Consider the following 15,143-nt stretch of genomic DNA (forward strand, 5'->3'; position numbering starts at 1 on the left):
AGTGTTAACGATTTTAGCTCTTGTATTTAGCTCTTTGATCTATTTTTAATGAATTTTTGTACACAATGTTTAACTTCATTCTTTTGCATGTGGATATCTTCTTGTGTTAACTCCATTCATTGAAAATATTACAGAAAAGAACTGAGTCCATGCTTCATCTGTTTCTTTTACTCTAACGTTTGCTTTCCATTGCTCTTTCTCACTAAAATGATGCTGTCCGTACATAATGGCCTGCTTCCCTCTGCCTGAATATTAAACCAAAGTGCTTTTGTTCAGGACCCTGTCCACCTGTGGATGGTTATAGAAAGGAAGAAATGAACACATCCCTCCCTAAGGATAGCTATTCCAGGAGATATTTGCAAGATTAATGGCCTTTTTACTTTATTTCCTCACCACATGCCTTGTGTTCTATAAAAGAACCTGGCATCCAGACCTTGATAAGATGGTTATTTTGAAATATTAGTCTGCCATCTTCTTGGTCTGCCGTCTTTCCAAATAGAGTCATACTGCTTGCCTAAATGCCTCATCTCTGATTCATGTGGCAAGCAGAGTGAGCTTGGACTCTGTAACAAAAAGATTATTTGCCCGTGAATAGTCTTAGTACATTTGTCAAAAAATCAATTCATGGGTTTATTTCTAGACTCTCGATTGTGTTCCTTTGAACAGTCTGTTTATCCCTATGTTACTATCACACTGTCTTAATTACCATTGCTTTGTAGTAAGTTTTGAAATTAGTAAGTGTGGGTTGTCGAACTTTGTTCTTCTTTTTCAGGATTGTTTCACAATTCATTTTAATTTGAAATATGTTTTTCATCTTCTGAATACCAGGAAATATGCGAAGGGAACAAGAGTAGAATGCTCAGCCAGGAGAGAGATTCATGTGAAGAAAAATTAACAGTGTATGATGGAGGAAATTCCCTGGTGGTCCAGTGGTTAGGATTCAATGTTTTCACTGCTGGGTCCTGGGTTCAATTCCTGGGCAGGAAGTTAAGATCTTCCGTTACTTGCTGTGTGGCCAAAAAACAAAATAATGTTTGATGGAGATTATATTGTGGTAGAACAATTATAGATAAAGTACTTATAAAAACATGACAAGGAGTGTTAGCCAATCTGGTAATTGTGAAAGACTGACTGAGGAGTTAAGGTTCAGACTGAGAGCTGGGAAAGGAATAAGAGATAATCAGAAGAAGAGAAAATACACTGCATTCTAAGTCATTGCAAGAAATAGCTTTTGTAAATCCTGGGGTTGAGGCACAGTGATAAAAAAAAACAAACGCTTTCAGAATAGCTTTAGTAGAAAGTGCAAGAAGAGAGTGGTAAAATTTGAACCAGAAGAAAAAGGCCTGATTTTTATCTCAAGGATGAGGAGGAGTCAGTGTGGACTTTGAATGAATGATGGGAGCCTCAGGGACATGATCATTTTACATGCACAAGAATCCCTCTGGCTGTAGAGGAGACAATGGAAAACCAGTATGGGGGCTTTTTAAATGAAAGATGCTGTGACCCAGAGTATGATGGTGGCAAAAAAAATAGGTGGAAAGACTTCGAGAAACTTTCAACGCAGAGTCTAATAGGACTTGGTGATTCCTTAGATATGAGGGATAAAAGAAAGCCAGGAATCAAAGATAGCTCCTAATTTCTTACAATATCTGATTTGTCTATATTTTGAGTATATTGCAGATATTGAATAAAGGTGAGCCAATTAAAAAAATTAAATTAAAAGGAGACTGTTTTATTTCTCAAAAATCTCCCAACAAACAAAATTAAGTTAAGTTATCTATAACTTGTGTATCTTCCCAGGTGGAACAGAGGTTAAAGAATCTGCTTGTTAATACAGGAGAAGTGGTTTCGAACCCTGGGTTGGAAAGCTCCCCTGGAGGAAGAAATGGCAACCTACTCCAGTATTCTTGCCTGAAAAATCCTACAGACAGAGGAGCCTGGTGGACTTCAGTCCATGAGATTGCAAAGAGTCAGACACGACTGAGCGACAGAGCGCACACTGTCTATATGTGTGAGCTCCGAGTATTCTGTTTTGTTGTTGTTCTTTTGAGACCACTCTGAGCGATCCTTTTTTCTTTTTTAAGCAACCAGGAAATATGAAAACCAAGTGAGAAAGTGTGACTGTAGGAGTTCATGGTACCAGGAGGTGCGCCTGAAGATAAAAGGACTTCTCTTCATCTATTGTCATCTCTCATCAGGACTGCTCCCCAAGGGTCTCCCAGCTTCTTGCCTTGTCTTTTCCAATCATACCCTCTGCCATTGCAGTGCAACCAGAATGATTTCTTACCAAGACATCTCAGCTTCTCACCTCCTTTGCATAAAACTTTTCAGTGGCTTCCTGTTGCTGCGAGGACAAAGTTCAGACATTCGACACAGGTTTCAGGTTTCTGCATAATCTGGCTTTTGTCTGCCCGGCTGGCCTCTGACCACTTCCTCCCTTACTGTCTGTGCTCCAGACACCCTGAACTGGCCCCTTTCATTTCTTCAACATGCTGTGCCCTCTATCTTACCTCTTGGCTCTCTTTTATACCATCTTTCTTTGCCTGCTTCTATGCCTACTTATCTTCCAGATCTTGCCTTAAACATCACTTCCTTTGGAAAACCCTCCTGATCTGGAATCGAAGTCTCCAGCTTCAAATGCCCAGGTCAGGGGACCTGCTGGGACTCAACTCTCTTTTGGTCCGTGTTGGTCCAGGAGATTTTGATAAAATCTGGTAAAATCTCTTTTAGACTCTGATAAAGGCTTCCTAGGTGGCCTTACTGGTAAAGAACCAACCTGCCAATGCAAGAGATGTAAAAAATGCAGGTTCGATGCCTGGAATAGGAAGATCCCTTGGAATAGCGAATGGCAACCTGCTCCAGTACTCTTACCTTGGAAACCTCATGGACAGAGAAGCCTGGCAGACTATAGTCTATGGGGCTGCAAAGAGTTGGACATGACTGAGCCTGCCTGTGTGTGCATGCGCGCCCATATGCATACACACACACACACACACACACATACACAAAAAGACTGTTTTCTTTGAGAACCCCATGAGGACATTGATTTTTCTCAACCACTGGGTGATAATGAGCTGGTGATGCTCTACAGATACCAGTAAGTACCTGCTCTACCATGACTTTGCTAAGAGATAGTCTGAAGATAGAGTTATGTCCCTCTGTGAAGGCTGAGGAGATAAATAGGGGATCAAATCTTACAAGGTTCAACCCACATCCAATCCCCAGAGCTCTACCCAATATTTTTAGCTTGGGCAATTACTAAAGCAGTTGTATCCAAACCTCCCTGTAAACAGCAAAAACAAAGCCTTCTTTGTAAACCATTCCTCCAATCCCTTGCATTGACTAATGCGACTTTCTGACATTTCTTTTACCATCAACTCCTTGCAAAACAGACTCCAAGAAAGATAAATGAGGAAACTTGCTACATGACATTGTTATTTATAAATATGTTAAAAGTGAAGCAACTGCTTCTTAAAAAGAATAAAAATTCAGACAACAGAGAACAAGAAGAGTTGAACTCTAATGCTTCTCTCTGGGCGTAATCACCCACCCGGCCAGTTATCTATCTGTCCAGGCTACTCTTACTTCAAGGTAGTGTTATAATAAAAAGAGACCCATCTTTCTGGTTAATTTATTTATTTGCATCACGTGGGATCTTTCATTGCAGCACGTGGACTCTCTCGCCTGGTCTCTTTCTCTATCTGGCTGCCTCCTGTCTCGGGTGCAGCACGAGGGATCTTTGCTTGTGGTGCAAAGACCCTTATTGTGGATCACGGGCTCAGGAGCTGCAGCCCAGTTGCACCGAAGCATGTGGAGAAACTTCTTTCCCCTCTCTCTTGGAAATGTGATTAGTCCTGGGGAAGGGAAGCAGGCAGCTGCAGAGTGCCACAAACCCCCGCTGTTCCCCATCGATGGGGCGATTTCTGCACTGTGTTTGGTGGGGGGCGGGGGGAGGCAGCGGGAGGGTGCAGGATGGGGGGGCGAGACCTGGTGAATCCACAGCCAGTCCAGAAGCTTGTAGTGTGTGAATGAGATCTGGGGTCCCTCTGGTTCTGGGACAGCAGTGCTCACAAGGTTTTAGGCTCACAGGCAATCTTCACACCATCCTTCTTGCCCACCTCTTGTAAGTCAGGGGGCCATGTGGGCAGCAGCGGGCCTCTGCACTGTCATCCCCCATGTCCACCAGGGCCACCTCCCACACAGCTTAAGGGAGCAGCTGGGTGTTACAGCGTGGCATTGGCCTGGTGCAGAGTGAGGTCTCCTTTCTGGTTCTCCAGGAGCTGCCTGCAGAGAAAGAGGCCTAGACTGGGCGCTACAGCTGGGTCTCCTTGGTCACCACCTCCTCCTTCCAGCTCTGGCCCTGCCTAGCCAGCGGCTCATGGGTGGCCTGGCAGACCCTGGACCAGGAAAGGGGACAGTCATGTGGGGCGGCAGGGGAGCGGCAGAGCTCACAGCAGCGTGGAGGATTCCACCAAGGTTGACCTGGACGAAGGGGACCACTAGGGTCTGCAGAGGAGTTAGCATAAATACCATCAGCAGCAACCAGAGCAGGACAGACCACATCCCCCTAAACAGCTGGTTTCGAAGTGGTACCAATAACCTGGCTGCTAAGCTTCTGTGGCACCTCCTTTGCCAGTCTCTGAGGTTTATTGCCACCTGCTTCCTGACCAAACCCAGGCTGCTTCCTCAACATCCACCTCTGTGTCATCACTGCCTTCTGTCTGGTGGTTTAACATCGGCAGTTGGCATAAAATCCAACTGGAACCCACAGGTTTTACCAAAAGTCTTTTTTTTTTTTTTTCCAGCCGTGCTGTGTGGCTTGTGGGATTTTAATTCCCCAACCAGGGACTGAATTGGAGTCCTAACCACTGGACCGCCAGAGAAGTCCCCCACAAGAGATTTTTTTTAACATAATTGCCAAATCATGTGACTTTTCAATATGTAACACGTTTAAAGCAAATCTAACCCGTCCTCCTCACTGTGAAATTTGTGGCTCTGAAGAGACTTAACCCTTGAGTTTGCTGACTCTCCTCGGAGGTGATTCTTTGGAGAGAGACTGGCTAACTGCCCTGGGAATTTGCTTTCATAGGAGGCCAAGGGAGCAGGTGCCTGAGCAGCTGGGAGAGAGTGTCTTGTTTACAATGTAAACCTGGTGTGGTTCACACTCCTGCAGGCCCAGATTCTGGCCAAACGGTGCAAAGATGAGTCATCACAAAGGAATACAGGAAAACAAAGGGGGAATGTAGCAGTATGAAAGAGGGGAAAGAAACAGATAAAACCAGTAAGAGCTAAAATGAGACCTGCAAGAGACAAAGAAAAACAATAGGTTAGATGATTAGAGCTAATATTTCCAACTTTAGGAATTAAAAAATGAAATACTTTGGAAGGCAATTTTTCAACATTTGATGAATTTTATTTATTTATTTACTCACTTTGTTTAAAGCAACTTTATTAGGTGAAACTCTTTTCTATACAATATATTATATATTAAAGGAAATATCCAATACAAGGACATCTAATTCTAAAGGAACTCAATTCCAGTATTTTTTAAAGCATTTAATATATTTTGACAGTAATTCAATCTAACATATCAATAAATTACATACGTACATTTTCCTACCTCAGAAGTGGTTTGTTTCACAGGCTAAATTTCTTAGGGGAAAAAAAAAACACAAATGATAAACAGATACTTAAAAAATATTTTTAGAGAATCTCCATATCAATTAACATGTTTTTACTGCAGGTACTTATAAAGTGCTTAACCTAATAAAATAAAAGTGAAAGTGTTAGTCGTTCAGTCATGTCCAACTCTTTGCAACCCCATGGATGTAGCCAGCCAGGCTCCTCTGTCCATGGAATTCTCCAGGCAAGAATACTGGAGTGGGTTGCCATTCAGTAGAAAATAATTAAGAAGTAAAATGGCAGAAATTAAAAAAGAGATGTCTTAAAGAAGGAAATAGGTAAATATTTTAGAAACATACCATAGTAGCTTTTATCGAACATGTGACAAAATTTGGTGTGCCCTAGTGACTAAGATGGTAAAGAATCTGCCTGGAATGCAGGAGACCTGGGTTTGATCCCTGGGTTAGAAAGATCCCCTGGAGAAGGGAATGGCAACCCACTCCAATATTCTTATCTGGGACATCCCATGGACAGAGGAGCCTGGCGGGCTACAGTCCATGGGGTCACAAAAAGTCAGACGGGACTTAGAGACTAGCCAACAGCAAAGTCGCATAAACATATGAAGATAAATGTACGAGGATATCCAAAGTGGTATATATATTTTAAAATGAAAACTGTGACACAACCTAAATTCCTTCAACAAATATTCAGGAAGCACCCATTAGAGTCCCTCACTAAGCCTAACATCTTCATCTGTGCCTCCCAACTCATTCCTTCCCACATTTTCAAAAACACGGCTTGTGCTGCCAACCCTTCATCAATCATCACCATTTTTCTCCTCTCAACTATAACTTTCCCATTAGTGTAAAGCATGATGTCATTATCATCATTTCAAAAACAAACAAAACACAAACAATGCTCCTCCTCGACTTGGTTCATTTTCAATTGATCCATCTTTTGCTGAGCTTAGAGGAAATTCTTTGAATGTCTTTTCTCTCCCAGATGTTTCTATTTCTGCACCTTCCATTTTCTAGAAACCCAACCCAAGTTTCTATCCCTATTTCTCTCTGACCCTCATCAAGGTCCCCACTGACCGCTGTCTTGCCAAATCCTACAGCAATTCTTGGTCGTCATCTTACTTTCTCTGTCAAAGCTGTCTGACCGAGTAGGCCTTTATAAAACATATTACTGTCATTTGTGATGACTGCTTCTTCTTCAGCACTTTCCTGTTCTTTCTCATGTTTCACGGTTGAAAACTCCATGGTTTTGGGCCCTGATCTCTTCTGCAATGGTATTCTCTTCCAAAATGACCTCATCCATCCCCATGGTTTTAAATAGCATCCATGAGTAGATGACTTTTTTTTTTTGGTCAACTGGCAAGCATGTGGGATCTTAGTTCCCCGACCAGGGATAGAACCAGAAACCCCGGCAGAGGAAGCATGGGATCTTAACCACTGGACTGCCAGTGGATTCCCTGTTGATGACTTTTCAGTCAATATCTCCAAGTCCAACCATCATCTCACCTCCCCTTGGTGAACTCAAACACCTAACTACCATCTCTACTTTGACATTTAATAGATCATTCAATCTTAACATTTCCATATCACGGTTCTTCACTTTTTCCACCTCTTGTTTCAAAACCAGAGCTTCCCCAGTCTCTCCCATGTCAGCTGATGTAGCCAGCAATCACCCAAATTATGACTCCTGCCAAAAGCCTAGAGTCATTCTTGATATTTGTCTCCCTCACCATCACCCTTCTCCTCCATTCAGTCCATCATCATATCCCATCAACTCTGCATCCAATATATACCCTGGGTCTGACCACACCTCACTATATTCCTAGAACCTCACTGGGTTATAACTTTTCTCGGAAATGAACTCCTACCTGGTCACTCTGCTTTTGTTCTTGCCCCCTGAACAGTCCACCAGCTACTTAGCAGCCAGACAGATCTTGTGAAATCCTAGAAAAATTCATATCACGTCTGTGCTTCAATCTTTAATGGTTTTCTGTGGCTCTGAGAATAAATTGCAAACCTCTTCCCAGGACCCTAGTGATCTCTCACACCAGCTACCATTGTCCCTTTCTGCTTGCTCCATCCCAAATCCACTGGTCTCTGGGTTCAAACCAAGCTTGCTCCCATTCCTGGAACTCAGCCCCAGCCTGGAAAGCCCTTCTCCAGATCATCATGTAGTCTGACCTTATTATTCAGTTATCTTCTCTAGTTTATCTTCTTGAGATTTCCTCATGACCAATCAAGAATAAAACTTCACTTGTTATCTCTACCCCCTTACTAGATATGCTATAACTTGCCACTTATTTATTTGTTTGCTCTCTTTATTCCCCTTCTACTCATCTACATCGATATTAGGGACATCATCTATTTCACTGCTGCCTCTTAGCACCTACAACAAAACCTGCCACATAATAGGTGTTAGTATTTTTTGAAGGAATGAATGAATGCTGGAAATCTTCTTAAGATGTATATTTAACTGAAAGAAAAAGCAAGCTTCAAAATGATATGTACAACACTACTGCATTTAAGATAGATAACCAACAAGGGCCTACTATATAGCACCAGGAACTCTGCTCAATACTCTATAAAAACCTGAATGGGAAAAGAATTTGAAAAAGAATAGATACATGTATATGTACAACTGAATCACTTTGCTGTACACTGAAACTAATGCAAAATTACTGAACAACAATACTTCAATGTAAGATAAAAACTAAAAAAACAGCATGCAAGTCAAGCCCCATTAATATTAATATGACAAATATCTTAGTATACACTTATAAAATGTTTTATATATAATATTTGAATGAATGCATAGGAAATTTTTCAAAATATGTTTATATTGACATATAACTAACGTGTAACATTGTGCAAGTTTAAGGTATATAATTTGTCGATTTGATACTTTTATGTATTACAATATGATTACCACAATAACTTTGTTTTTTTATTCATCTGTTTTTTAAAAAATTCATCTTATTTATTTATTTATTTTTGGCTGCACTGGGTCTTCATTGCTGTATGTGGGCTTTCTCTAGTTCCGTTGAATGGGGGCTACTCTCTTGTTGCAGTGCACAGGCTGATCTTTGTGGTGGCTTCTCCTGTTGCGAAGCACAGGCTGTAGGGCATGTGGGTTCAGTAGTTGTGCTACACAGGTTAGTTTCCCTGCAGTATGTGGAATCTTCCTGGACCAGGGATCAAACCTGCGTCCTCTGCATTGGCAGGCAGCGTCTTAACCACTGGACCACCAAGGAAGTCTACCACCACAACTTTAGCTTGCAACTCTGCCACATCACATCACTTCTTTTTTGTGATGAGAACATTTAAGGTCTAGTCTCTTAGCAACTTTGAAGTTATATACACAGTATCATTGGCTATAATCACAAGGCTGGGCATTAGATCTCCAAAACTTATTCATCTTTTAATTGCAAGTTTATACACTTTGACCAGCCTCTCTGCAATTCCTCTACCCTCGGTTCCTATTAACTACCATTCTACTCTACAAGTTTCCACAAGTTCAACTTTTTTGGATTCTCATGTATAAATAATACTGTGTTTGTCTTCCTCTCTGACTTAGTTCACTTAACATAATACCCTCAAATTCTGCCCATGTTGTTGCAAATATCAAGATTTGCTTCTTTCTTGTGGCTGAATAATATTCCCCCTTGGTGGGGTGAGAGGTGGGAGGGAGGTTTAAGAGGGAGGGAACATATGTATACCTATGGCTAATCATATTGATGGATGGCAAAAACCAACAAAACATTGCAAAGCAATTATCCTTCCATTAAAAATAAATACATTAAAAATATCCCTCCTTTCTCTCTACATATAGAGGAATATATATACATACATATATATATGTGTGTATGTGTGTGTGTATATATATATATATATATATATATATATATATATATATATCACAGTTTCTTTATTCATTCTTCCATTGAGGGACATTTAGGTTGTTTCTGTGTCTTGGCTATTGTGAATAATCCTGCAATAAATGTGGGAGTGCAAATTTTATTTTATTTTTTTTTGCTGCACTGCATGGCTTGCAGGATCTCGGTTCCCTGGCCAAGGATTAAATCCAGCCATGGCAGTAAAAGGCTGCAATCTTAACCACTAAGCCACCAGGGAGCTTCCAGATATCTTTTTGATATCCTGTTTTATTTCCCAAGTTATTATTAACTGAGAAAAAGGGAAACTTTAAAAATGGTGTATAAAGTCAAGTGCCATTTCTCTTACTACTAATATCAATAAAATATCTATATATATGTATATATACACTCAAATCTTATTGAATATACCAATTATTAACAATGATTATCCTTTCTGAGGGGATTTGGTGACATTTGCTTTCTACATCATATATTTCAGTAAAATTTTAACTTTTATATTAACCACAAATTTTTTAATCTGAAAAAATGTATATTAAAAGTAAAATCAAATAAAGTACAAGCATTTAGAATGAAAATGATGCTGGAAGCTAATTAGATAAAATATTAAAATGTGGAAGCTTGATATAAAATTACAATCATATAATTTTATATGACTAGATGAAATTAAAATGTATGGGCAGGGGCTTCTCTGGTGACTCAGTAGTTTAAAAAAAAGCCCACTTGCCAATGCAGAAGAAACCAGTTCAATCCGTAATCCGGGAAGATCCCACAGAGCAACTAGGCCTGTATGTCACAACTACTGAGCCTGTGCTCTAGAGCCTGGGACCCACAACTACTGAGCCCTAGCACCGCAGATACTGAAGCCTGTGTACCCTAGAGATCATGCTCTGCAACAAGAGAAATCACTGCAATTAGAAGCCAGTGCACCACAACTAGAGACTAGCCTCAGCTTGCCACAATGAAGACCCAGCACAGCGATAAATAAATAAATATATATACACATATATATATTTAAAGTAAAATGCATGGGTAAAAAGTTTCTCTAAAATGCACGTCTCCACACAGAAAGCAAAGAAGAACTAAAGAGCCTCTTGATAAAAATGAAAGAGGAGAGTGAAAAAGTTGGCTTAAAACTCAACATTCAGAAAACTAAGATCATGGCATCAGGGCCCATCACTTCATGGCAAATAGATGGGGAAACAATGGAAACAGTGAGAGACTTTATTTTGGGGGGCTCTAAAATCACTGCAGATGGTGACTGCAGCCATGAAATTAAAAGACACTTGCTCCTTGGGAGAAAAGTTACGACCAACCTAGACAGCATATTAGAAAGCAGAGACATTACTTTGCCAACAAAGGTCCATCTAGTCAAAACTGGATTTTCCAGTAGTCATGGATGGATGTGAGAGTTGGACTATGAAGAGTTGAGCACCGAAGAATTGATGCTTTTGAACTGTGGTGTTGGAGAAGACTCTTGAGAGTCCCTTGGATAGCAAAGAGATCCAACCAGATCATCCTAAAGGAAATCAGTCCTGAATATTTATTGGAAGGACTGATACTAAAGCTGAAACTCCAACACTTTGGCCACCTGATGTGAAGAACTGACTCATTTGAAAAGCCCCTGATGCTGGGGAAGATTGAAGGTGGGAGGAGAAGGGGAGGACAGGGGATGAGATGGTTGGTGTCATCACCGACTTGATGGACATGAGTTTGAGTAAGCTCTGGGAGTTGGTGATGGACAGGGAGGCCTGGCATGCTGCAATTCATGGTGTCACAAAGAGTCGGACATGACTAGCAACTGAACTGAACTGAACCACACTGAAAACAGACCTAAGAACATGGGAAGAGGGGAGGAGGGAGAGGGTGGGATATATGGAGAGAGTAACATGGAAACATACATTACCATATGTAAAATAGAGAACCAATGGGAATTTACTATATGATTCAGGGAACTCAAACAGGGGCTCTGTGACAACCTAGAAAGGTGGATGGGGAGGGGGCGTGGGTGTACCTATGGCTGATTCTTGTTGATGTAAGACTGAAAACCACAAAGTTCTGTAAAGCAAATATAGTTCAATTAAAAAAAAATAAAGTGGCAAAACAAACAAACAAACATTGCATGTCTCCACTCTGCTCTCTGCTTGGTGCCTGTGTGGTATGGAGTCAATGAGCTATTCTCAAGTCGTCTGTCACTCTGGTTGAGTTCAGCCAGGGAGGAATCCAGTAAGAAAAAATGATGGAAGAGGAAAGCAAGCAAAGTCGGGTTGTTATCCCCCTTCCTCCCTCCCTGAGAGGTCTCATCGAGTTGTGTGTGTTCCTCAGACGGGAAGTCCCCGTTTTCCCAGGGCCACTAACTGTACAGAGTCCTCTTCTCCATGATCCTGGCAATTGTTCCCTCCCCTTACCCCCTTCCCACAGTGAGCCCCAGCTCCTAAATTCACACCTTTGAAAATAAACCCTCTTCAATTACCTGAGGAGCACCGAAGAATTTATGCTTTCGAACTGTGGTGCTGGAGAAGATGCTTGAGAATTCCTTGGATAGCAAGGAGATCCAACCAGTCAATCCTAAAGGAAATCAACCTTGAATGTTCATTGGAAGGACTAGCGCTAAAGCTGAAGCTCCAATACTTTGGCCACCTTGTGTGAAGAGCCGACTCATTGGGAAAGATCCTGATGCTGGGAAAGATTGAGGACAGGAGGAAAAGTGGGCAACAGAAGATGAAATGGTTGGATGGCATCACACCTCAATGGACATGAGTTTGAGCAAGCTCCAGGAGATGGTGAAGGACAGAGAAGCCTGGCGTGCTGCAGTCCATGGGATTGCAAAGAGTCAGACGTGACTGAGTGACTGAACAACAATAATAAGTTTCCTATTAGGACTCTGACAGACAACTTTTGGATAAAAATATGGATGTTCCTAAATTGTTCTTCCTGTTTTCCCATGATCCAGAAATGATTTAGAAAAACAAGACTCCTTGTGAAGCTGCATATCTGTTATTAAAGCCTTCCTTCTCCAGCTCAGGGTTTGGCAAACTTTTTTCATAAAGATCAGACAGTAAATATTTTAAACTTTTTTTTTTTATTGAAGTATAGTCAACTTACAGTGTCATATTAGTTTCAGGTGTAGAACACAGTGATTCAGTTATACATACATATGTATCAATTACTTTTCATATTCTTTCCCCTTATAGGTTATTACAAAATATTGAGTATAGTTCTCTGTATTATATAGGGGCTGTATATTGTCACCCTGCTTACTTAAATAATATGCAGAGTACATCATTCAAAATGCCAGGCTGGATGAAGCACAAGCTGAAATCAAGATTGCCAGGAGAAATATCAATAACCTCATATACACAGATGACACCACCCTTATGGCAGAAAGCGAAGAACTAAAGAGCCCCTTGATGAAAGTGAAAGAGGAGAGTGAAAACGGTGGCTTAAAACTCAGCATTCAGAAAACTAAGATCATGGCATCCAGTCCGATCACTTCATGGCAAATAGATGGGGAAACAATGGAAACAGTGACAGACTATTCTTTTGGGCTCCAAAATCACTGCAGTTGGTGACTGCAGCCATGAAATTAAAAGACACTTTCTCCTTGGGAGAAAAGCTATGACCAACCTAGGCAGCATATTGAAAAACAGAGACATTACTTTGCCAACAAAGGTCCGTCTAGTCAAAGCTATGGTTTTTCCAATAGTTCTGTATGGATGTAAGAGTTGGACTATAAAGAAAGCTGAGCTCTGAGGAATTGATGTATTTGAACTGTGGTGTTGGAGAAGACTCTTGAGAGTCCCTTGGACTGCAAGGAGGTCCAACGAGATCATCCTAAAGGAAATCAGTCTTGAATATTCATTGGAAGCACTGACTCCTTTGAAAAGACCCTGATGCTGGGTAAGATTGAAGGCAGGAGGAGAAGGAGTTGACAGAGGATGAGATGGTTGTATGGCGTCCCTGACAAGATGGACATGGGTTTGAGTAGGCTCCGGAAGTTGGTGATGGATAGGGAAGCCTTGCGTGCTGCAGCCCATGGGGTTGCTAAAAGTCGGAAATGACTGAGCAACTGAACTGAATTGAATTGATTGTTGACTATTTTATATATTTCATATATAGTCACATGTATATGTTAATTCCATCCTTCTAATTTACCCCTTCCCACCCCCTTTCCCTTTGGTAACTGTAAATTTGTTTTCTATGTCTGTGGGTCTATTTTTTCAATATTTTTTAAATTTATTTGGATGTGCTGGGTGTTAGCTGTGGCACATGGGATCTTCGATCTTCATTGCAGCATGGGAGATCTTAGTTGCTGCATGCGAATGCTTAGTTGTGCCTGTGGGATCTAGTTCCTAGACCAGGGATCGAACCTGGGTCCCTTGCATTGGGAATACAAAGTCTTAGCCGCTGAACCATCAGGGAAATCTCCCTATTTCTGCTTTTTAAGTAAGTTCATTTGTATGCTTTTTCAGATTCCACATATAAGTGATACCTTTTGATTTAGTATTGTAGACTTCAAGAGTGCTGTCATCTCTGTTTTGGCTACCTTACTCTGCCAGAGTAGCACCAAAGTGGCCACATGCAAGAGGTACATGAATGGCTTGCTGCAGACATTCAAGGAAGTCTCTTAAACATTATCATCCTGTAACATGTTTGCTGTGGTGTTTTGTTAGGTACTCTTCATAAAGTCTTAGGAACACAATATTTGTAACCTCCGTTTTACAGATTAGGAAAAAAAATCATTGAATTAATAGCTTGTCATAAGCCTCATAGGGCTTCACAGGTGGCACTAGCAGTAAAGAAATTGCCTGTCGATGCAGAAGACGTAAGAGGCACAGGTTCAACCCCTGGATCAGGAAAATTCCCTGGAGGAGGGCGTGGCAACCCACTCCAGTATTCTTGCCTGGAGAATCCCATGGACAGAGGAGCCTGGTGGGCTCCGTGGGGTCGCACAGAGTAGGACACGACTAAAGCGACTTAGCACGCACAAGTCTCATAATTATGTGGGGTAGCAGCAATAATCCTCTGATACCAAATTCTTTGCTCCCATTACTACACAGAGTATCTTTGAGCAAGGTATTGTGAAGGCAGTATTATTCTAAAGAATGATCGATTAATGAGTGAGATATTTGAGGTTACAGGGTTTGAGGGTTTGTTGGAAATCATAGTCTATTGGTAGCTCAGTTCTAGACAGATGTAACACTGAGGGATTGTGTATGTTATGACAGTAAGAGTCTAGAAAAGAAATGAGTGTGTAGAGGGAAAAGTGTGACATTTTGGTTGTCTCTGTAAATAGGTTCTTCAGATATCACACAGCTGATATCTGAGGTGCTAAATTCAGGCTGCCCTATCTCTAAATTAGTTATTTTATTGTTAAGCAGTTCTAGTTATTGTTAACTGATTATTAATAGAATTGAGCTTTCTTACAACTGAAAGCATGCTAATAGACAGAAGCCAGAGCTTCCTGCTGTTTATTGATCTAGAAACCAAAAAAGAATATTTAGCAACACCAAAGCTATTGGATCTATAATACCAATTTGCTTATTGTCTCCTGATCCTCCTTTCTGCAATGCTCTAAGCTTTCCAGAAATAGGTCAAAGTGTTTATTTTGCAT

General features: G+C 41.0%; 1 non-coding gene across 1 annotated transcript; it reads right to left on the bottom strand.

Annotated features, from left to right (window-relative positions):
* Nucleotides 1-13,878: 13,878 nt before the first annotated feature.
* TRNAG-CCC (transfer RNA glycine (anticodon CCC)) lies at nt 13,879-13,951 on the bottom strand. The gene has a single exon. It is a non-coding gene; the product is annotated as a tRNA-Gly (tRNA).
* Between the last annotated feature and the right edge of the window lie 1,192 nt (nt 13,952-15,143).

Source organism: Muntiacus reevesi, chromosome 12 (assembly GCF_963930625.1).
Source record: "Muntiacus reevesi chromosome 12, mMunRee1.1, whole genome shotgun sequence".
In the NCBI taxonomy this organism is placed as follows: Eukaryota; Metazoa; Chordata; class Mammalia; order Artiodactyla; family Cervidae; genus Muntiacus; species Muntiacus reevesi.